General features: G+C 37.2%; 1 long non-coding RNA gene across 6 annotated transcripts in view; it reads right to left on the minus strand.

Moving 5' to 3' along the window:
- LOC134480014 (uncharacterized) overlaps window positions 1–22645 on the minus strand; it is a 59048-nt gene that overhangs the window by 21369 nt on the left and 15034 nt on the right. Inside the window, exons 2-5 of one of the 6 annotated variants that reach the window (XR_010054118.1) lie at window positions 11474–11595; window positions 10148–10208; window positions 9545–9602; window positions 7190–8420 (exon numbers count right to left, since the gene is read on the minus strand). This is a non-coding gene — a long non-coding RNA (uncharacterized LOC134480014). Of the gene's footprint in view, window positions 1–3841; window positions 4092–7189; window positions 8421–9544; window positions 9603–10147; window positions 10209–11473; window positions 11596–22645 lie in introns of those variants that run through there. The other 5 variants (XR_010054121.1, XR_010054119.1, XR_010054122.1 and 2 more) reach the window with 5 other exon arrangements.

Genomic DNA, 22645 nt, shown 5'->3' on the forward strand with positions numbered 1-22645 from the left:
TAGATCGCTTTTGGCAAAATGGCCATTTTTAGTATATTCATCCTTCCAATCCATGAGCATGGGAGGTCTTTCCATCTTCTGAGGTCTTCTTCAAATTCTTTCTTCAGAAGCTTGAAGTTCTTATTGTGCAGATCTTTTACTTACTTGGTTAAAATCACACCGAGGTAATTTATATTATTGGGGAGTATTATGAAGCGTGTCATTTCCCTAAGTTCTTTCTCGGCTAGTTTCTCTTTTGTGTAGAGGAAGGCTATTGATTTATTTGAGTTAATTTTACACCCAGCCACTTTGCTGAAATTGTTTATCAGCTTTAGTAGTTCTTTGGTGGAACTTTTGGGATCACTTAATTATACTATCATATCATCTGCAAAGAGTGATAATTTGACTTCTTCTTTTCCGATCTGTATCCTCTTGTTCTCCTTTTGTTGTCTGATTGCTCTGGCTAGAACTTCAAGAACTATATTGAACAAGTAGGGGGAGAGTGGGCAGCCTTGTCTAGTCCCTGATTTTAGTGGGATTGTTTCAAGTTTCTCTACATTTGGTTTAATGTTAGCTACTGGGTTGCTGTATTTGACTTTTACTATGTTTACGTATGGGCCTTGAGTTCCTATTCTTTCCAGTGCTTTTATCATGAAGGTGTGTTTTATTTTGTCAAATGCTTTCTCAGCATGTAATGAAATGATCATGTGGATTTGTTCTTCCAATTTGTTTATATAGTGGATCATGTTGATAGTTTTCAGTATACTAAACCATCCCTGCATGCCTGGGATGAAGCCTACTTGATCGTGGTAGATGATGGTTTTGATGTGCTCTTGGATTCGGTTTCCCAGAATTTTATTGAGTATTTTTGTGTCGATATTCATAATGGAAATCGGTCTGAAATTCTCTTTCTTTGTTGGATCTTTGTGTGGTTTAGGTATAAGAGTAATTGTGGCTTCATAGCAGAAATTCAGTAGTGCTCTATCTGTTTCAATTTTGTGAAATAGTTTAGATAGTATTGGTAGAAAGTCTTCTATTAAGGTCTGATAGCATTCTGCACAAAACCCATCTGGACCTGGGCTCTTTCTGGTTGGGAGAACTTTAATGACTGCTTATATTTCGTTAGGAGTTTTGGGGTTGTTTAAATGGTTTACCTGTTCTTGATTTAACTTCAGTACCTGGTATCTGTCTAGATAATTGTACATTTTCTGCAGATTTTCAAGTTTTGTTGAGTATAGGCTTTTATAGTAGGATCTGATGATTTTTTGAATTTCCTCTGATTCTGTAGTTATGTCTCCCTTTTCATTTCTGATTTTGATAATTTTGACACACTCTCTCTGTCCTCTCATTAGTCTGGCTAAGGGTTTATCTATCTTGTTGATTTTCTCAAAGAACCAACTTTTGGTTCTGTTGATACTTTCTGTGGTCCTTTTAGTTTCTACTTGGTTAATTTCAGATCTAAGTTTGATTATTTCCTGCCTTCTACTCCTCCTTGGTGTATTTGCTTCTTTTTGTTCTAGAGCTTTTAGGTGTGCTGTCAAGCTGGTGACTTATGCTTTCTCCTGTTTCTTTCTCCAGGAACTCCTAGCTATGAATTTTCCTCTTAGCACAGCTTTCATTGTGTCCCATAAGTTTGGGTATGTTGTACCTTCATTTTCATTAAATTCTAAGAAGTCTTTAATTTTTTTCTTTATTTCTTCCTTGATCATGTTATCGTTGAGTAGAGCATTGTTCTACTTCCACGTATATGTGGGCATTCTTCCCTTATTGTTATTGAAGATCAGCTTTAGGCTGTGGTGGTCTGATAGGACGCATGGGATTATTTCTATCTTTATGTCTCTGTTGAGGCCTGTTTTTTTGACCAATTATATGGTCAATTTTGAAGAAAATACCATGAGTTGCTGAGAAGAATGTATATCCTTTTGCTTTAGGATAGAATGTTCTATAAGAATCTGTTAAGTTATTTTGATTCATGACTTTTCTTAGTCTGTCTACGTCTCTGTTTAATTTCTGTTTCCATGACCTCTCTATTGATGAGAGTTGGGTGTTGAAATCTCCTACTATTATTGTGTGAGGTTCAATATGTGTTTTGAGCTTTAATAAGGTTTCTTTTATATGTAGGTGCCCTTGTATTTGGCACATAGTTATTTTGGATTGAACGTTCATCTTGGTGGATTTTTCATTTGATGAATATGAAGTGTCCTTCCTTATCTTTTTTGATGACTTTTAGTTGAAAATTGATTTTATTCGAGATTAGAATGGCTACTCCAGCTTGCTTCTTCCGCTCATTTGATTGGAAATATTGTTTTCCAGCCTTTCATTCTAAGTTAGTGTCTGTCTTCATCTCTGAGGTGTGTTTCCTGTAGGCGGCAGAATGCAGGGTCCTCATTGTGTATCCTGTTTTTTAATCTATGTCTTTTTATTGGGAGTTGAGACCATTGATGTTGAGAGATATTAAGGAATAGTGATTATTGCTTCCTGTTATATTCATATTTGGATGTGAGGTTATGTTTGTGTGCTTTTCTTCTCTTTGTTTTGTTGCCAAGACAATTAGTTTCTTCTTTTTTCTAGGGTGTAGCTTGCCTCCTTATGTTGGGCTTTACCATTTTTTATCCTTTGTACTGCTGAATTTGTAGAAAGGTATTTTGTAAATTTGGTTTTGTCATGGAATATCTTGGTTTATCCATCTATGTTAATTGAGAGTTTTGCAGGATACAGTAACCTGGGCTTGCATTTGTGTTTCTTAGTGTCTGTATGACATCTGTCCAGGATCTTCTGGCTTTCATAGTCTCTGTCGAAAAGTCTGGTATGATTCTGATAGGTATGCCTTTATATGTTACTTGACCTTTTTCCCTTACTGCTTTTAATATTCTTACATTGTTTTGTGCATTTGGTGTTTTGACTATTATGGGTCGGGAGGTGTTTCTTTTCTGGTCCAATCTATTTGGAGTTCTGTAAGCTTCTTGTATGCTTATGGGTATCTCTTTCTTTAGGTTAGGGAAGTTTTCTTCTAGGATTTTGTTGAAGATATTTACTGGTCCTTTGAGCTGGGAGTCTTCAATCTCTTCTATACCTATTATCCTTAGGTTTGATCTACTCATTGAGTCCTGGATTTCCTGTATGTTTTCCTGTATGCTTTTTCCACTTACATTATCTTTGACAGGTGAGTCGATGATTTCTATGGAATCTTCTGCTCCTGAGATTCTCTCTTCTATCTCTTGTATTCTGTTGGTGAAGCTTGTATCTACGGCTCCTTGTCTCTTCTTTTGGTTTTCTATATCCAGGGTTGTTTCCATGTGTTCTTTCTTGATTGCTTCTATTTCCATTTTTAATTCCTTCAACTGTTTGATTGTGTTTTACTGGAATTCTTTCGGGGATTTTTGTGATTCCTCTCTGTAGGCTTCTACTTGTTTATTTATGTTTTCCTGTGTTTCTCTAGGGAGTTCTTCATGTCTTTCTTGAAGTCCTCCAGCATCATGATCAAATATGATTTTGAAACTAGATCTTGCTTTTCTGGTGTGTTTGGATATTCCATGTTTGCTTTGATGGGAGAACTGGGCTCCGATGATGCCATGTAGTCTTGGTTTCTGTTGCTTGGGTTCCTGTGCTTGCCTCTCGCCATCAGATAATCTCTAGTGTTACTTTGTTCTGCTGTTTCTGACAGTGGCTAGACTGTCCGATAAGCTTGTGTGTCAGGACTGCTATAGACCTGTTTTCCTGTTTTCTTTCAGTCAGTTATGGGAAGAGAGTGTTCTGCTTTCGGGAGTGTAGTTTTTCCTATCTACAGGTCTTCAGCTGTTCCTGTGGGCCTGTGTCTTGAGTTCAACAGGCAGGTCACTTGGAGCAGGAAGGTTTGTCTTACCTGTGGTCCCGAGGCTTAAGTTTGCTCGTGCGGTGATGTTTATGAGCTCTTCGTGGGTCAGCAACCAAAACGTTCTGTGCCGCCCTTTCCGGGAGCTTCTGTGCACCAGGGATCCAGATGCTGTTTGGTGTTTTCCTCTGGTGTCAGAAATGTGAGCAGAGTGTAGTCTCTTCTGGAGATGTTACTTCTAATTGGCGTGTGGTTCATCACTTGACTTTAGTTCTTTGGTCACTGAACCGTGGAACTCATCCTTCAGGAGAAAGGATTGGCCAATAAAAGAATAGAATTTTAAGGCTAGTGATATGTTTGTAATTTAATGGTTTTTAGCAAGGTAGAGCAAATTGGGTAAAAGGGCAGGGTAAAAGCAAAGTGTATAGGGCTTTTATATTCTAGAGTGGGAATTAAGTCAAACAGATATTAGTTAGTTACCCACAAGCTCTTTGCTGCTATTGACCTAGCATATCTTGTAAACAGAATACCATTGTAGATCCAAGCATTTGTAATTAGGTTGGCATTTACATTTTTTTTTTTTGTTAGTGTGCAGAGTACTTTCCTATACCAAAGGTGCCGGGAACTATATAGGGTGACACTCTATGTAGGCAGCATCTTGACTTCTCCATTTTCTGTGAGTCCTATAGATGTTGTATTGAGGAATGGGTCCTTGCTGTTAATTTGCATCAAGTAACCTATAGTCTTGGCAACAGCCTTGATTGTTTGGGAATTCCCATGGGACTCTTTTGAATAACTATTCAAATAACTCAATCCTGGGAGTGGAAGCTTAATATGATATACAGAGATAGCTAATTTGGGCTCAGTCTCCCTGATAATTTGATGATTTCATTTATATCACCACCACATATGCATATAATTTAAGAATACCTACTGTATCAGGTTTTCATATTACCCTTCAAATGGCCCTTAATTAATCTATAAGTATCTGTCCTATTTTGTTTTCGTAGAGAGACATATCTGTCTCTCCTAGACCCTTCCTCTCTACCCAACCTTTGTGGTTCTATGAATTGTAGCTTGGTTATCATTGTATATTGTATCCATGTACACCTGAATTCATACCATATTTCTCTTTCTAGATCGGAGCTACCTTACCTAGGATGATATTTTTATTTATATCTATCCATTTGACTGTGAATTTTATGATTGCATTTTAAAATACCTAAATAATACTCAGTTGGGTAAGAAAATGAAACAAAATCTACTCTTCTGCAGAGAGACATCTAAGTTCTTTGCAATTTCTGGTTATCATGAATAGGACAGCAATAAACATGACTGAGCAAATGTTTCTGGGGTAGGATAAAGCAGCATTTGACTATATGAATAAGAGTGGCATAGCTGGTCATTTCAGATCCAAGGAATAATTTTGAAATATTAATAACACAAGCTACATTAGGGTTTCTTTTGGGTCACTTCTCTTTCCATAGGATTGAAGGTAATATTAATTGGTTTTTACACTTTTTGTATTAAAAGCAAAATATAGTATAAATGTGTTTCACTTTGAATGGTTATGACAAAACCCCAAAAGCCTGTGTCCATTACCATAAATTTTCCCTAGTTATTCTTAAAAATTAATGCAACAAAGCCTCCATTAAAATCTTCATAATTACTTATTTGGAGGAATAGCTTTTTTGATAACTTTCTGCACCACAGGCATGTTATTATGAATAGGATTATTAAATTGTTCACAGAAACAGACACAGAATTAAACGCTATTATATATTTATTTATTTTTCTGTGTGTGTTTATGTGTGGATATTTTCAAAGTGAGACCTTTGCTAGAAGTTCACAGGTCACAATACAAGAATCATTGGGGGTTCTAACATTTGAATTTAGATGTTCATGCTGGCTGTTTGGGGATGTTGCTGCTTAGTCATTCCATAGGTTTTCAGTATTTAAATTGGATAATCACAGACCCAGAGCAGTGGCTTGGTAATTTATGGTGACTGTTGTTAACTGTGATAATTTAATTTCAATTCCTGGAATCCACGTTGTGGGAAGAGAGAATAAGTTCTAAAGGTCCACACACCATAAATGGCAAATGAGTGCATCTGTGCATCCCCGCGCGCACCCCCAAACACACACACACACTCAAACCTTGAATAAATGTAATAAAATATAAAAGCAAAATAATCACCTTGTGACTTAAATGCAACATTTTTATGATTTTCGTTCTTTGAGTATATCATCTTTTACAATTCACACACTCTTCCACTGCAACAAAATCTAGATGATTGGCCACATTACTGGAAATTCCTTCATCCTGTTACTGTCAGATCTCATACCTTTAGCAACCTTTCTCAATCACTACATTTTCCACTTTTTTCCTACTAATTTATTTATTCACATTATATCCAGATAACAGACCAGCCGCTTCTTCTAGTCCCTCCCCCACACAGTATCTTCCCTTGTTCTCATCTCTTCTCATCTGAGAAGGGGGAAGTTCTGCCTGCATTACAACCCACTCTGGCATATCAGTGAACTACAAATCTATTCACACACTTTCACTCTGAGGCCTGGCAAAGCAGCCTACTTAGGGGAACAGGGTGCACAGTGAGGCAACAGAATCAGGGACAGTACTCTCTCCAGTTATGGGGAAAGCTGCATGAAGACTGAGCTTCACATCTGCTACATATGTGGATGGACCTAGGTTCAGTGCATGTATGCTCTTTGTATTACCCAGCTGTCAAATGTGCATGCTAAAATAGCAAATCTCCTGGACAAAATATTTGTATTGGAGAAAGACTAGTACTAAGTTCTTCAAGAAATGAACTGATTTCTGTTTATAATGAAAACTTGTTCCCCAAATAGAAATATAAACCTGTTATTCTAACCAGATCAGAATCTTGTGTCTTAGGAGTTTATAGGGCAGATGTACAATTGCTGTCTTGTTAAGTGAATATTTAGTCTAATTGCCTTTCAAGCATTAGTTATAATAAACATGGATTAGTTCTGCACTCTACAGTGGACAAAAAGCCTCTTTCTGCAGTTAATACAGTGACTCATAGGTGGACAGGTGACTGATGAGTGCTCTGTTCTATTTGTGACTTGAATGTCAACCTCCCCAAGCTCAGAAGACACTTTGGAAGAGAGGCAGTGTTGGGGGAAAAATGTAAGAGCCAAAAAATGGGGAAGAATGATGTGAAGCACTGTCATCTGGACATGGTATGGCCATTGCTCTCATGTCCTTACAACATCTGTGGTTGCATATGTGGGAAGAAAGGTCACTTGGGTACTCTCAGAAGGAATGGAAGGGGCATCTGTGGTTAATAACATTAAGCATTATATATATATATATATATATATATATATATATATATATATAAAGGAAATGCCAAAGAGTAAATAAAAAATATTTCAAAATAAGCTAAAATTTACTGATTTGTTCAACGGATTTTTCATTTTACCTGCAAAACAATACAGATATATTCAGTGCGTTGATGAAAGAGTGGCACTGAGTTCTTTGAGAAATGATCTGATTTCTGATTAGAATGAAAACTTGTTTTCCAAATAGGAATATATGTCCGGGATTCTAGCTAGATCAAAATTGCAAGACTTAGGAGGTCATACAGACACAGGAGTTCACAATACAGATACATTACTTTGCATTGATTATAAGTATTTTACAAAAAAATCAATGTTGTTCCATTTACTGTGTTAATTAGTTTTACCCATTTTCCATGTGAAAAATTTTGTAGGTCTGGGGTTCACAGTGTAAGAAATATTTGCTCTGACCATTTTCAATGGAGTTCCTGGAGGTGTTAGACCTCTTTCCAACCTGTTACCTTCTTGCATCATGACTATGGAATAAAATATAATATGACTTAGCCAAAGAACAGAAAAAAAGGGGACCAGATTGAAGCCCAAAGTTGACCATTGACAGTTGTTTTGTGGTCTAGGGGAATTATAAGGCAAATTTGAGAAGGTGCAAGTTCTGACCTATAGAAGAGGGACCAGGAGATTTAAAACCAGTTTTTGTACCAAACCATCATGCCAGTAGAAAACTTTGCAAATCTTTATTCCTTGGTGCTTCTGAAAATCTGTATATTAAAAACTACTTCATTTGTTTTATTCTCTTGAATTTGTTACTTAAGATTTCTGAAACTTTATACATTTTCAAAGCTTCCTTTAAAGGAATATAATAAACTATACATGAGAAAAGTACTCTGAAAAGCAGCTGTGCTAGTTTGTGTGTCTATGCTACCAACCTACATAAAAGAAATTATCTAAAATTAAAAGTGTTCCATTAGAAAGTGTTTGATGTTTCATCAGAATCTTCCTTTTAGTTCTGTCATTTATAAACAAATTGTCTAAAAAACCTCTAGTCCTTCAGCTCTGGTAGGTAGCAGGACAATGTGACACAGAAATTTTGAGTAAAATATATTTGATATTTGACATTGAGATGGATACCATAAATAATGAGCAGTATAGCAAAAACTCTGAGGATCATTTAGGCATACATGGCAGAGAACAAGGACGTTTTTAAATTTCAGAAGAAGCATGGGGGTTTTGAACCATATGAACTGTAAGTAGTAGATAGTATCTGCTGTAGTCAGGCTGTGTCTGATGCCTGTAGGGAAAAGAAAAAGTCTGTCAGTCTATGGTCCATATGAGAGTCAGAGAGAGAGAGAGTTGCAGACAGGATGGGAGCTGCAGCCATGTGGAATCTAAGAAACTGATTCATATATTATTTTTGTAGGAAATCAGGTTAACAGGATGCAATGGGCCCAACTCCTTCATCATCTCAGTAGGATCTGTGGCCCATTCTCTAACCACAACTTTGTACAAGGAAACACAACCAGAGAACATTACTGGTTTCCAACTGGGGTTAATGCACAATAGATGTGAGGGATACAATTTGAGGCCACAAAGAATGTTATGAGAGGTTGTTCTTTTGGAAAGAAATATTTAGGATACTTAGTTTCATAAAACACACTTCAGAAGTGGAAATGTAATAGAATTTTGTATGGGCATCTAGGGACAAAAACAATATGACAAACTCTCAGTGGGTATGATTTCCATACAAGACAAGAAAGTTTAGTCTCTTAGATAACTTGTTAGCCATTGCTTTTTAGAAGAATTGGGTGGATTCTGAGTGTCTTTGGGTAACAGAATGTGGAAAGATCTGATATTAAGTCTATATGGTGTCTGCTGTTGTACTAGAAACAATAAGACCAAATTCACTGGAAAAATAATTTCTAGAAACAAATTTATAGAAACCATTGGATATGAGTTTAATAGAGAGAAACTGGGAAAATTAATAAGACCTATTTCTTAAGAAAACATGAACAGATATTTGAAAAGAATCTGACATGAATTTACTCAAGAAATAATTTCTGTTGAGAGATAGATGACCCATTTCAACGAAGAGGGGTGAATCATAATTAGACCTTAAAGTCACAGATCATTGGGATACATAGAACATTATACAAGAGGTAACAAGATGGGGATGTGAGTTTGGGCAATAGTAAAGACAACCTAAAATTGCTAAGGGGGTTAACATAAAAATATAGTCATAGCTGCCACTGCCTACATGGGTGGAGAACCTGAGAAGTGAAGAAGAGGAGGGAGAAAGAGTAAGAAGGAAGGAGAAAGGCTATGAGAGATGGACAAACAAGTGTTAGAATTTTATTACTTTTAAAATATTTCTGAGATAGGGATGAGCATGACAAGAGCTAGAAAACAGTTTCTTACAGGGTGTGGCTGCCGATGCATTTACAAATCAGGAATCAGAGAGCAGAAACCATCAGACCTGTGTGAATTTGAGCACAGCAATGGTTAAATAGTGAGACCCAGAATTAAATAAAATAGTGTTCTGGGGTGTGCCTCTGATTGGTTTATTTGGAGTGGCAGAAAAACTGAAGCACATGTAGGAATTTCTGTTATGTCTGTAGGAGACAGAGATTAAACCAACCAAGTGGGAGGAGAGAACATCATTTGATTTTCTTGACTTTAAATGACAGGACAGTGATCCAACAATGTCCAAGTGTAGTTATGGGCTTCCCAAGGGAGATTCTTTTCTAATTTTACAATGGCTGTATATTATTTGAGGAGCTCCAAAAGTAGTTTTATATGATGATTATTTCTTCAACTTAGCAATGTGAGGAAAATGATAGAAAATTGACACACTTTGGTACTAAATAAGCATAATTTATTTTTGTCATTCAACATGTTTAAGAGGTTAGAAAATGAGTCTGATCCCTGTGTAATTTAGATTTTATTGGTGGTGATTTAAGTTTCCTGACTTAATTAGTAGGACAAAGAAGCAATACCAGAACAGAAATCTGGTTTTCTTACCATGATTTCCTTCCATGACCCTACAGTTTCCTTGTCTTCCATCTGGCTCCAAGGAATATTACTATAGTATGAATGTAAGAATAGCCCAAATCTTAATCAGATTTCAGTGATCTATTGAGCAATTAAATGTTTACCTAGACTTATAGCCTGTTCTCACAGAGTCAGGGGATATAAATCTGATTATCTGGAGACTTATGGTAACAATTTAGTTCTGTGTGATGCATTATAGCCTAGTGTGTAGCACAATCTAGGCTCCTCAGCCACAAAGACTCAAATTTTGTTATATTTCAGAACTGCTAATCCTCATTGGAAAGTTAATGAAATAACTTGTGGGCAGGAATCCAAAAGAGATTTAACCGATGGGTAGTTGTATAGATGTGAGCAGACATAGTGAATCAAATAATCAAATAGGGTCTGTGCTTTGCTCTAGGCTATCTGCTCAACCACAACAGCTTCAGATCCCATTAGCTTACCCTTCCAGCCTGAACTCATATATAAGCATGCATAGTTGAGGACCGGATTGCTCTGCCTTGTTCTTGTAGGTCTCTCTTTACCTAGGATCCCAAAGCCATGGGAAAACATCTCCTGATGTACCTGTTGGGCCTCTCCTTTGTGGTGGGCTTCCTACAAGGTAAGATCCTGGCAGATGGTAGGGGCTGATGCTGGCAGCAGACAGTCAGTTGAGAGTATGGGGCTTTTCCCAGTGAGGAATAAGATACAACACTGGACTACATTTATAAGTGACTCCACACCCTTAATCTCCACATACCCACATCCTTTCTTTCTCTACCCTCTGTTGTATCCAATTCCTCCTCCTCTTTATAATAGCTCTGGTCCTGGTGTCCTTTCCCCTAGTATTTCAGTTCTCTGTCTAAGGTTTTAAGAAACTAATATTCACAATTCCTCCAGCTTGCCTGTTCGCAGGCCTATATTTGCATTGGAAATGATGTTTGAAAGTCCTTCAGAGAATGAAGATAATGATGTGATGGGAAGCACCTATCTAGTAATAGGTGGTAGGCTCAAGCACCTGCAGCACAGCTCTGACCTTCCTTACTACAGCCCTGTCCATTCACATTATTTAAATTGGGGAAACCTGTCTCTTACTCAACCCTTCCAAAGACATGGGCCACCCTCTAGGGCTGATCTCAGCATAAATGCAATTTTTTCCTCAGTCATTGTTTTGTATTCATTGAGCATAGCCACAGGATCAGCCTGAACCTGATCCCTGAATGATCCTCTTATCCTTGATTTTTCCTTTTCAGCTCTGACATGTTGGGACTGTGACATGTTAAACTCTGATGGAATTTGTAAGACAGGATACTCTACCTGTAAAGCTAAAGATGACCAGGAGTGTTGCAAACTGGTAGTGTCTACAGGTGGGTCAGGCCTGGGAGACCTCAGGGTTACTCTGTTTGCTGCTGACAAATGAAATAGCACTTGCTGCACTCCTAGGGACAAGACACAAACTGTGTTTGGGACTGCATTTCTGAGTAAACTAAGGGACAAGACTCCTTTGCAGTAGATATAGCTGTTCTTTTTTGGTCAGATGAAAAATAATTTTGAGGGTCATAAAGTCTTTACATGGTCTTTAGGAGATTTCTTGAGGAAACATATCCAGAGATAAGAGAATTTGAACTGTAAAATTCCATCAGTACTTTTGGTTGCGACAAATATTCCTATGAGCCAGATTACAGGTTGGCTACTGATAACTACACTCATCTTGGTGTGACTGACATAAATTTCCTCGTGTATGTGGACATGGGTCCTGACTATTCATTTACTGAGACTCTGATTTCACAACTATTTATTTTTTGCCCTGGATTTACTTCTCGTACAGGTGATAAAATCCTGTATTGGATGCAAGACTGTTCATCCATGTGCTTGAATAAGACGTTCACCCATTACCGTCTAACACTGAATTTTACATGTTCCCATGACCAATCACTCTGCAATGAGTTTTAGAGACCAGGCTATTTCTTCCACAGTTTTGCTGCAGGTGAGTCCTTACCCCTTTGCTGTGCTCTTATATCTTCACAATATCTGTTCCCCTGCACAGACCAAGTCCTGAACCATGCTTGAAATCAGAATTCACTGCTGTTGTGTCAGGAGTTCAGCTAGGGACAGAAAGATGCTCTCTGCTTTCCACACACCAGTGCTTCGCCTTTTAGATTCATGTTCCTTCCTGTCTTCCTCCATCCTTCCATCAATAAGTGATATATGCTATACTTTTCCATGTCCTTTATCTGTAACATTTTTCAATACTGAATTTTATACTTGTCAATATGACAGATCTCACGCACATTCTTTATGAAACTTCTGCTTATTAATACCTCTCCTGTCAAGGTTGCTAGAAAACATTAGCTGCCATACATATCCTCACTCTTATTCATTAAACAAAAGTCAAAAACTACTGTACCTTGAATAAAGAAATATAATGATGTGATGATATATTTTAGTTTATAATTACGAAGGTTTTCCATGTAGAGGTAGCATGTACTGAAACAGTTTTTCACATCATGGCATGTAAGACATACAACTGAACATAGTTATAAGGTACCAGGACAGTATAAAATATGCAAGGCCACAACCCCAATGAATGCTTTCTCCAACCTTCACCTGTAGTACCCTTAATAATCTATTCAAAATTTGAAGGAATCCATGACTTAAATCATTAACTGTGGCAGAGACATCATTTCCTAATCATGGCTAGAAATGTCACAGACATACCCACAGTGGTGTTTAAGTAATGTTGGGATATCCTTAATACAATAAAGTTTACATTATCATTAACCATCACACAGGCTGATGTCACTTCAGCACATCACTACACAGCATCGAATTCTATATTGTATACACACTGAAAAACTGCCCATTTTACCTTTATTCCTTGTAAGGAATAAAAGAGAATGTTTGTGTTAGTTCAGATGATAAGGAAAAATGGTGGAGAGTGTCCTTTTACAGATTTATGGAATCTTCGTTTTCTGTGAGCTCACAGGAAGAAGCCAATGGGGGTTCTTGGAAATCTACAGTAGTAAAAGTTCTGATAGAATATAAGCAGTCAGACAGTGATGTGCATATGAAGCTTGAGAAACTGAAGCATTTTGGGAGACTTCCAGTTTGCAGCAGAAATGACAGTGTAGTCAAATCAATGAAAGGTGTAATCATAGCTGGGTTGGGGATAACAGTGAGGTTATATATGAAGAACATAATGCTTCTGCAGGAATACTTCTATAGAAGGCTAAGTAGTAATCCAAAGATTACCTTGGCCCACTAACAGAGTATGCATGGTAAGGAGATGATGATATATACTTAATCATTCACGAATCTAGAGATCTTTGATATATGATCTGGGTATATGTGTCATACAGTTTGGAAGTTCTATCAGCAAGAATAAGTCCATTTTGGTTTGGATTCAAAAGAGATGCCTGTAAATCTGTTCAATTAGCACATGAGTTAGAATGGCTATACACATTGATGTAGAAAAGGAAAGATGCAACCAGCAATTGTTTGCTCATTCAGTGTTAGAAACATTAAGTAATTGGTAAGAAAAATTTAGAGCATGCTTTATGTGATTAGAAATAAGTCTCTTTAACATGAGGCAGGCAAAATGAACTAGAAAAGAACCTTTTACAAGAAAAGACCCATGTGGATATAAAATGTTTTAATTGCAATGTTTTTAATTTTTCTGGAGCAAAATTTATCAGATTTCCTGCACCCAATGTTCAGGTATAAATTTAAGACAGTTATCAGTGTTAATTCATGTGGCTAGCTGCAAGTAAAATATCCCATGAGATTTATCCGAAAGAATTCTTTTTTTTCTCTCTGATACAGAGACATCATACAAGGGTGAAAGGGAAGAACTCATTTAATAAGGTTGATTTATAAGTAGAATTGGGAAACAGTCGAGGTATCTGCAGAAGTAGAAGAGATGAGAACATGAATGAGAATTGACCTCTTATCTAGTTTTACCAAAACAGTATGTTCTCGTGTAACTGTAGTTGATTTTAACCCAGAAAACAAAAAGAAATATATTAAGGCCTGGAAACATTGCAGGACTGAGAATGATAAGAAGGCACTGATAAGGACCCACCCACAGAATTGAAGAACTTGAAGCTAATTTTTACATATATACACTACTCTGGGTGGATTTGGAGAGATATTGCACAATAAAAAGAGGTTGGGAGAAGTTTGTCAGTTGTGAGTCCTATGAAATGTCTGATGGTGGAAATGGCAAGAATGTAATGTACCAAAGACTGGGCAGTAGAAGACAGTTTCCCAAAGAAAGAGGCTGTCCAAAGGACTTCAAAAGGGTCATGACAATATGAGGCTTTGCACATTAAGTGCATTTTCATAAGAGCATATAGAAATGATTAATTCAACTGATTTGAGTTTGTATCATTTAATATGATGACTTTTTATAATACCATTTATTCATTCAACCTTTCCTGTAGATCAAAGACTCAAGGAAGACTCCAGATTTTCTGGAGAGTATTACTGGCACTTTGGATGAATAATGATAAAAATACCAAGTTTTAAGATGATTGGAGGTAATGATACCAACAACCTAAAGTTGAAACGGAAGAAGGGCAAAGTTGCCCATACGTTCAATAATGGCAGAATAAATGGTGTTCTGAAGCCTGAGATAAGACTAAAGCATACTTGTGTCTATTATTTGTACTGTGGGCTCAATGCTTATTATCATAATGGTCACCAGAGCTGAGATTTCTGAGTCTCTTCATCTTCAGTTTACAGTGGCAAGAAGTTGTTAATCATGGTGCAGGGTTGGAGTTTAGAATAGGTGGCCATTTGCCCAGAATCAGGACGATACCTCTGTTTCTGGTATTCCTAAACTTCATACCCTGTGGACCTCATAAATTTAGGTGGGCTCCTTTCCTCTCAATAACACTTGTAGTAAGATTAAAAAGTCATTCAGTTAGGATGAGATGTTTTGGGACTGTCTGGTGTAGAGTTTTGTTATTTGCTATTTGGTCTGATCACTTTTCAATTTTTTTGGTGTTTTTGCTTCTTCCTCTTATGATTAAATACCTTGAATTTTTATAAAGGTCAGTTTAGTGAGATATTTTGTGGAATTAAAGTTTTATCCTCTAATTTTAAAGCTTTCTTCTAATAAAGATTGGGGGATAATTGGGGGATAAATGCTATTATACACAGCATTTCAGCCTTTAAACTTAAAGTCTATATTCATGTACCTATTGCTTTTAATATTCTTTCTCTGTTCTGTGCATTTGGCATTTGACTATTATATGATGGTAGGAATTTCTTTTCTCGTTTAATCTATTTTGAGTTCTGTAGGCTTCTTGTATGTATATGGGTATCTTTCCTTGAGGTTAGGAAAGTTTTCTTCTGTAATTTTGTTGAACATATTTACTAAGCTTTTAATTTGGAAATTTTCACTCTTCTATACCTATTATCTATACCTATACACCTATCATCTTCTTATTGTGTCCTGGATTGCCTGGATGTTTTGGATTAGGAGCTTTTTGCATTTTACATTTCTTCAACAGTTGTGTCAATGTTTTCTATTGTATCTTCTGCCATGGAGATTCTCTCTTCTATCTCTTTATTCTGTTGGCTTGGCTTTTGTCTATGACTCCTGATCTCTTTCCTAAGGTTTCTATCTCCAGGGTGGTCTCCATTTGTGGTTTCTTTATTGTATTTATTTCCATTTTCAGATGCTGGATGGTTTTGTTCAATTGCTTTACTTGTTTGGTTTGGTTTTCCTGTAATTCATTAAGGGATTTTTGTGTTTCGTTTTAAACACTTCTCCTTGTTTACCTGTGTTGTCCTATATTTCATTAAGGGAGCTATTTAACTCCCCTATCATCAAAATAAGATTTGAGTTTCACCCCAAGTCTTGCTTTGCCAATGTGTTTGAATATCCAGTATTTGCTTTGGTGGTAGAACTGGGCTCTGATGATGCCAAGTAGTCTTGGACTCTCACCATCTTCTTGTCTCTGGTGTTAGTTTGTCTTGCTGTGTCTGATAGGAGCTTGACCCTCCTGCAAGCCTGTGTGTCAGCACTCCTGTAGACCTGTTTCCTTTCAGCATATCTGGGTACAGAGTTCTGTGGAACTGGATCAGCTCTGGGTGCAGGAAGAAACCAGAAGACTCCTGTCCAATACTATTCCTAGGTTTGTGTGTCCTAAGGACTTGAGGTGGGTGCTAAGAGCAGAAGAGTTGGTCTTACTTCTGCTCTTGGTGTGTCAGTTCTTTTGGTGACTGGCTTTCAGCTCTGGGCTCAGGCAGAAACTAGAAGGTCTTGCCCCTGACTGCTTCTAGGTTTCTCTGCCCTGAGGGCACAGAAGACACTAGGTGGGTTCCTCTTGGTTCAGGAATGTGAACAGAAGAGGTAGTCTCCCCTGAGTTCTCAGGATTTTCTGCACTTCTGAGAGTCCAGCTCTCTCCTTCATGGTATTTGGGTACAGAGAGCTCTTGGACTAGTTCGTCTCTGGGCACAGGCAGAAACTGGAAGGTTCGTTTCCCAGACTGCTGTTGGGTTTGTGTGATCTGAGGCCTCTAAGTGGGTCACTCAGAGCAGAAGTTCTGTCTTACATTCGCTCTCAGGTTGGCTGTCTACATTCTTAAGAACTTCTGTATCATAGGTACCATTGTCAGGGCACTAAGCGACATTTTCTATTCAATACTCTGGGTAGGTTCTGTTGGTAAAAGAGCCCAAAAAGTGTCTTGTGAAATAATGTAAGTGAAAGAGAGTAAGGGAGACACAAGTTTCTTGCCCTTAAATTCACAGCCTATTGGTAGTCTCAAATCTGAAATATTGTATAATAGAGGTAGACTGGCATGGGGAGTAACCTGACTTAACACTCAGATTTTATCTGTGCCAGAAGTGGAAAAGTGACCCAAAGACTTGGAACACCAGAGATGAAAGGACCCATTGTTGATTCAAATAAATTGTGTCCTGGGTAAAAGGTATGAGGATAGGATGCCTCAATGGGGAATTCTATGTTTATGAAACCTCTATATAAGTCACAGGGCACAATTATCAAAAATCTTAAATTTTACAGAGAAGAAAATATTACCCTGGAGGCAAGAAGGTTTAGTTAAATCCAGAAAAATTATAGTAAGATCCAAAGATACAGAGAAATTTAGAACTTAGGAAACTAAGGATGCCTGCTTTAAAGCATTTAGGACAAGAAGTGACAGCACTTTCGCTTATAGTATATGAAAGTGAGAAATCGAGAATATGTGATGAAGACATGAATGAAAAATTCCTTACATGAATCTTCTAGATAGACCTTAGTTTTTGTGTCTGATGCATCCAAGTTCCTAGGCTATTGTCATTCTTTTGGAATCGAGATACCTAGAGGGTTTTCTTTACAAATATAGACAAAGAATTTATCTGTCTTTATAGGACCAGCTAATCTAGAACAAAGAGTGGGGTCTTTCACATATAGAAACACAGGCCAAGAAAGAAATTAGGGAAATGACACCCTTTGTAATAGTCCCAAATATTATGAAATGCCTCGATGTGACTTTAACCAAGCAAGTAAAAGATCAGTATGATAAGAGCGTCAAGCCTCTGAAGAAAGAAATTGAAGAAGACCTCAGAAGATGGAAAGATCTCCGATGCTCATGGATTGGCAGGAATAATATAATAAAAATGACCATTTTACCAAAAGTGATCTACAGATTCAATGCAATCCCCATCAAAATACCAATCCAATTCTTCAGAGAGTTAGACAGAAAAATTTGCAAATTCATCTAGAATCACAAAAAACCCAGGAGAGCTAAAGCTATCCTCAACAAAACAAGGACTTCTGGGGGAATCACTATCCCTGAATTCAAGCAGTATTACAGAGCAATAGTGATAAAAAACTACATGGTATTGGTACCAAGACAAACAGATAGACAAATGGAATAGAACTGAAGACCCAGAAATGAATGCATATATATATATATATATATATATATATATATATATATATATATATATATATATATATATACTTGATTTTTGACAAAGGAGCCAAAACCATTCAATGGAAAAAAGATAGCATTTTAAGCAAATGATGCTGGTTCGACTGGAGTTCAGCATGTAGAAGAATGCAGATTGATCCATGCTTATCACCCTGTATAAAGCTTAAGTCCAAGTGGATCAAGGACCTCCACATCAAACCAGATACATTCAAACTAATAAAAGAAAAAGTGGGGAAGCATCTCGAACACATGGACAGTGGAGAACATTTCCTGAATAAAACACCAATGGCTTATGCTCTAAGATCAAGAATTAACAAATGGGATCTCATAAAACTACAAACCTTCTGTAAGGCAAAGGACACTGTGGTTAGGACAAAGCAAAACCAACAGACAGGGAAAAGATCTTTCCCAATCCTACAAGTGATAGAGGGCTTATATCCAAAATATACAAAGAACTCAAGAAGTTAGACTTCAGGGAGACAAATAACCCTATTAAAAATGGGGTTCAGAGCTAAACAGTGAATTCACAGCTGAGGAATGCCGAATGGCTGAGAAACACCTAAAGAAATGTTCAACATCTTTAATCATAAGGGAAATGCAAATCAAAACATCACTGTGATTCCACCTCACACCCGTGAGAATGGCTAAGCTCAAAAGCTCAGGTGACAGCAAATGCTGGCAAGGATGTGGAGAAAGAGGAACACTCCTCCACTGTTGGTGGGATTACAGACTGGTACAATCATATAGATGGGGAGTTTTAGGGTTTAGGGGGATGTTGGCACGGAAACCGGGAACGGGAACAACAATCGAAATGTAAAAAGGAAATACTCAAGTTAATAAAGATAGAAAAAAAAAAGAGAGAGCTGCTACACATCAGTGATCTAGCATTTCCAACAAAAATGTGATAATGAAATCTATTATACTATGAAATTGTTTTGTGCCCATTGTGGTTTGAATGAGAATAGCCTCAATAGGATCAAATATTCGAAAGTTCAGATCCAATGTTAGACACATTTTGGAAAGATTACAAGGATAACCCTATTGGAGACATTGTTTGGAATCTGGAGGTTTGAGGTTTGAAAATCCTAACCAGGTCTAGTTTTGCTCTCAATAGCCTGCCAATTACAGATCAGATATCTGATGGCTGCTTCCATAGAACAATTAAAATTCATAGGGTATGGAGTTGGTGATTAATCAGTCAGCAGACTTTTCTTTGAGAAGGAATACTTAATTATCTGGGCTAGTGGAAAAGGGAGGGAAGCACACACACACACACACACACACACACACACACACAAACACAATTAGTTCATGGATGAAGCTCCAACAAATTCCAACAACTTAATTTTTTTAGCCATTTTATATCTCATAAGGCAAAAATTATGCCAAACCATGAGTTACATATTTACTATATACAATCACTACAAAAACATGATCTTCAAAAACAGATAAAATCATAACAAAAATGGAAATTGCTACAGGTTATTGATTACATATTCTTCTTTTGAAGTTCATACCTAATACATACTATACCTTTTCCTTCTTTCTTTCCACAAGTTCATTATAACATCAAAGCAATAATCCTACTGTCATTGATTAACAAAGTTTTAGCAAATAATTTATAGTAGCAATTTTTTACTATACTTAACTGACCACAATTTGTATTTACAAAGAAATAGATCTTCCATCTTACATCTTATGTTTGCAATCTTGTTCATGTTAAATGACTAATTATTTTATTCTCTATTCTTATATTCACAATGGAAGTGTTTGCTGTTTGTTCATAACCTTTTTTTCATGGTACACACTGTAACCTGTGACTTTATTCCTAGATCTTGTGATCTAGGAACTCAGACTCAATCTAGAATGAGTGTTTTCTTTTATCATTAACTTGTACACATCTATTTTTCATTTCCAAATGTAATAACATCCTTATAATCCATGAAAGCTCACTGTTATGTTCAGGTCTGTACTTCCACTGGGAGGAGATTTGCATACCCATTCCCCTCTTACACCTTACGGCCTGTCCATCAAAACCAGGTACACAGTTGAGAAGGCTAACCCAATGCCATGTGGGATACACACAGAACTCAGCTGAGGCAGGAGGTATTTCCTATGCTCAAATTCCATCGTTCTTCTGGTGTCCACCTCGATCAGCAACTGGGCAGATCCTGCCCCTGGAACCCAAAGCTTGACTGCCTTTCAGAGTGTTCTCCCAAGCAAAGAACACAGGAGGTCATCCATGAGCAAAAATACAGGAAGATTTCTATAACCAGGAACATAGAAGCCCTGCTCTAGCCAGGGATAAAGAAGCCCCCACCCTATAAACATAGATAGCAATACCTGTCTCCCAGGAAGCCCCTTTAGGGCAGATCACACAGCTCTACTTGCCTGAAAGTAGGTCTGCTTCAGTTTAAAACACTCAGGGCAGTTAACAATACAGATAACTAGATGGAAAGCAAGCCCTGGCTAAACTAACAAATTTGAAGAACAAGATTCTGACCTAAATTTCTCATCTCATAAGGAAAATAAAGTCCTTTAAGAAGGATATAAATAAATCACTTAAAGAAATACAGGAAAACAGGTAGAATTCTTTTAAAAGGAAACAAATAAATACCTTAAAGAAATACAGGAAAATACTGTAAAACAGGTGAAGGAACTGAACAAAAATCCCAAGACCTAGAAATAAAAGCAATAAAGAAATCATGAATAGAGGCTACCCGGAAGAGGAAAAAATGTAGAAAAGAGGTCAGGAGCTACACATGCAAGGATTACCAACAGAAGACAGGAGATGGAAGAGAGAATCTCAGGCATAGAATATACCATATAAGATATCAATCAATCAAAAACTAAAAATAAAAAGGTTAAAAAGTTCCTATCCCAAAACACACAGGAAATTTGAGGCACAATAAATAAGAATTATTCACTGAGACACATACCTAAGAATTATAGGAAAAGAAAGGGTGAAGATTCCCAGTGGAAAAGGCCAGAAAACCTCTTGAACACAACCATAACAGAAAACATCCCTAAAGAAAAAAAAAAAAAGAAAAAGAAAAAGGTAGTGATAAACATACATGACTTCAGAACACCAAATAGTTTGGACCAGAAAAAATATCCTCTTGTCATATAATAATTAAAACACTAAATGAATAGAATAAAGAATAGTAAAGCCTGAAATAGAAAAAGACTAACATAAAAAGGCATACCTATTAGAATTACACCAGACTTTTCAACATAGACACTAATATCCAGACTTGAGGAGACCCTAAGAGACAACAGATGCCAGCCCAGATTGTTATACACAGCAAAACTCTCAATCACTATAGATGGAAAAACCAATATATGCCATGACAAATCTATTTTAAATCAATTGCTTTTACTAATCCATTCATATAGAAAATGCTAGAATTCCAACGTAAGAAGGGTAACTACTCCCAATAAAATACAAGAAATTAATAATGTCACACCAAGCCCAAAAGAAGAGAAACACACACACACGCACGCACTGTCACCTCCAACAACAAAAAATAACAGGAATTAGCAATCATTGTTCTTTAACCTCCCTGTGCTGTACCTACCACAGCTGTCTTCCTTCCTCTTCACCCTTCAGGGTCCAGTGCTCTCCACCCAATTTTCTGTCTTCTTCATCCTCTGTTCTCCACCATATGCTTCCAACTTCTCTCTCAAGACCAATACTTATCGGCTACTTATTCCAGCTTATTTTTTATGGTCTGAAAGTTGGGTTTGACTCCAGGCAAAGAAGGTTCTTTTTATTTAGTTTTAATTAATTATTTTACTTATTTACATTCCAAAGGTCGCCCGCCTCCCAGAGTTCTTCACCCCATTTCCTTTCACCTTTTTCTCTGAGAGGGTGCTCCCACATCCCACTGTCATCCTCTTTCCAGGGTGCATCAATCCTCTACAGAATTAGGCACATCCATTCCCACTGAGGACAGACAAAGTAGTCCTTTTGTTATTCATGTTCCAGGAGCCTCATATTAGAACTTGTACTCTCTTTGGCTGTTGACTAAGTCTCTGGGAGATCCCAGGGGTCTGGGTTAGGTGAGAATATTCATCTTCCAATGCAATTGCCATCTCCTTCAGCACCTTAATTCCCTCCTGTATCTCTTCCATAGTGTTTTTTAACCTCAGTCCAATTAAATGTCTAAAAGTACTTGCATCTGTCTCAGTCAACTGCTGGTTGAGCCTGTCAGAGGACAGCCATCCAAGGCTGTTATCTATAAGAGCACATAGCATCAGTTATAGTATCAGGGTTTGGTGCCTGGTAATGAGAAAGATCTTAAGTTGGACCCATCAGTGGACAGCCTTCTCTTTAGTCTCTGCTCCAATTTTGTCCCTGCATTTCTTTTAGACAGAAACAATTTTGGGTCAATAATTTTGAAGTTGGGTTGGAAACCTAATCTCTCCAATGAGGGGTCATGTCTGATTATTGTAAGTAGACTCTACAGGTTCCATTTGCCCACCATTGTGCATTTTGGTTAAGGTCACCTCCACTGAGTCCAGGGAGCATTAAACATCTCA

The sequence above is a fragment of the Rattus norvegicus genome, chromosome 8 (genome assembly GCF_036323735.1).
Source record: "Rattus norvegicus strain BN/NHsdMcwi chromosome 8, GRCr8, whole genome shotgun sequence".
Lineage (NCBI taxonomy): Eukaryota > Metazoa > Chordata > Mammalia > Rodentia > Muridae > Rattus > Rattus norvegicus.